Source organism: Arachis hypogaea, chromosome 4 (assembly GCF_003086295.3).
Source record: "Arachis hypogaea cultivar Tifrunner chromosome 4, arahy.Tifrunner.gnm2.J5K5, whole genome shotgun sequence".
In the NCBI taxonomy this organism is placed as follows: domain Eukaryota; kingdom Viridiplantae; phylum Streptophyta; class Magnoliopsida; order Fabales; family Fabaceae; genus Arachis; species Arachis hypogaea.
Window position 1 is genome coordinate 74457460 of NC_092039.1, and position 2649 is coordinate 74460108.

Sequence of the window (2649 nt, forward strand, 5' to 3'; positions counted from 1 at the left end):
AGATTGACAATGATTAAGTAAGGTGGTGGTCTAGATTAAGCATTTTCTTTTTATTTTTTTACTAAGCATATTAACTGTTTAACACATTGCATCACCTAACGCTCTAACCACATTCTAGCATTAGAATGTCCAGGCTTCATTTGGTTTGTTTATGATTTTTGCAAGTGATGAGCAGATAATTTATATGCTTTTTGGCATTATTTTTTGGTAGTCTTTAGTAGGATCTAGCAACTTTTTGGGATGTTTTTATTAGTTTTTATGAAAAATTTATATTTCTAGACTTTACTATGAGTTTGTGTGTTTTTCTGTGATTTCAGGTATTTTCTGGCTGAAATTGAGGGACCTGAGCAAAAATCTGATTCAGAGGCTGACAAAGGACTGCTGATGATATTGGATTCTGACCTCCCTGCACTCGAAGTGGATTTTCTGGAGTTATAGAACTCCAAATGACGCGCTCTCAATTGCGTTAGAAAGTAGACATCCAGTTCTTTCTGGAAATATATAATAGTCCATAATTTCCTCGAGTTTTGACGATGCAAACTGGCATTCAAATGCCCATTCTCTACCTTATTCTGAAGTCAAAACGCCAGAACTGGCATAAAAGTTGGAGTTAAACGCCCAAACTGGCACCAAAGCTGGTGTTTAACTCCAAGATAGGTCTCTACACGTGTAAATCTCAATGTTCAGCCCAAGCACACACCAAGTGGGCCCAGAAGTGGATTTCTGCATTATTTACCTATTTCTGTAAACCCTAATAGCTAGTTTCATTATAAATTGGACCTTTTACTATTGTATTTTCATCTTTTGATTATCTTTTGATCTCTTGATCACATTTTGGGGCTGGCCTCATGGCCATGCCTAGACCTTGTTCTTATGTATTTTCAACGATGGAGTTTCTACACACCATAGATTAAGGTATAGAGCTCTGCTGTTCCTTGAGTATTAATGCAATTACTACTATTTTCTATTCAATTCAAGCTTATTCTTGTTCTAAGATATTAACTGCACTTCAACATGATGAATGTGATGATCTGTGACACTCATCACTATTCTCAACCTGTGAACGCGTGCCTGACAACTACCTCCGTTCTACCTTAGATCGAGCGTATATCTCTTAGCCTCCATTCTGAAAGATCAGAGTCTTCGTGGTATAAGCTAGAATTATTGGCGGCCATTCTTGAGATCCGGAAAGTCTAAACCTTGTCTGTGGTATTCCGAGTAGGATCTGGGAAGGGATGACTGTGACGAGCTTCAAACTCACGAGTGTTGGGCGTAGTGACAAACGCAAAAGGATCACTGGATTCTATTCCAACATGATCGAGAACCGATAGATGATTAGCCGTGCGGTGACAGCGCACATGGACCATTTTCACTGAGAGGACGGGGGGTAGCCATTGACGCCGGTGAAGCCCAACATACAGCTTGCCATAGAAAGGAGTATGAAGGATTGGATGAAGGCAGCAGGAAAGTAGAGATTCAAGAGGGATGAAGCATCTCCATACGCTTATCTTAAATTCTCACCAATGAATTACATAAGTATCTCTATCTTTATTTTATGTTTTTTTCATCTTTTAATTATGAAAACTCCATAACCCATTTGAATCCGCCTCACTGAGATTTACAAGGGTAACCATAGCTTGCTTCAAGCTGACAATCTCTGTGGGACCGACCCTTACTCACGTAAGGTTTATTACATGGACGACCCAGTGCACTTGCTGGTTAGTTGTGCGAAGTTGTGACAAAGAAGTGAGATTACAATTGTGCGACCAAGTTGTTGGTGCCATTGTGTATCACAATTTCGTGCACCAAGTTTTTGGCGCCGTTGCTGGGGATTGTTTGAGTTTGGACAACTGATTGTTCATCTTGTTGCTTAGATTAGGTAATTTTCTTCTTGTTTCAACCTTTATTTTATTTTCAAAAAGTTTTCAAAAATCTTTCAAAAAAGTTTTTTCTTCTTTTTCGTTTTTCCAAAATAATTTTCGAAAAATAAAAAAATTAATAAAATCATAAAAACCAAAAATATTTTGTGTTTCTTGTTTGAGTCTAGAGTCAAGTTTTAAGTTTGGTGTCAACTGCATATTTTTATTTTTCTCAAAAAAAAATTTCAAAAAATTCATGCATGTGTTCTTCATGATTTCAAGTTGTTCTTGATAAGTCTCCTTGTTTGATCTTTAAATTTTGTTGTTTTGTGTCTTTTCTTGTTTTTCATATGCATTTTTAGTTTGTTAGTGTCTAAGCATTGGAAATTTCTAAGTTTGGTGTCTTGCATGTTTTTCTTTTCTTGAAAATTTTTCAAAAATAAGTTCTTGATGTTCATCATGATCTTCAAAGTGTTCTTGGTGTTCATCTTGACATTCATAGTGTTCTTGCATGCATCATTGGTTTTGATCCAAAATTTTCATGTTTTGGGTCATATTTGTGTTTTTCTCTCTCCTCATTAAAAATTCAAAAATAAAAAATATCTTTTCCTTATTTTACTCATAAAATTTCGAAATCTTTGGGTTGACTTAGTCAAAAATTTTTAAAATTGGTTGTTTCTTGTTAGTCAAGTCAAGATTTAATTTAAAAAAAATCTTATCTTTTCAAAACTTTTTCAAAAATCAATTCTTTTTCATTTTTTCTTTTATTTGTTCGAAAATTTTTTTAAAT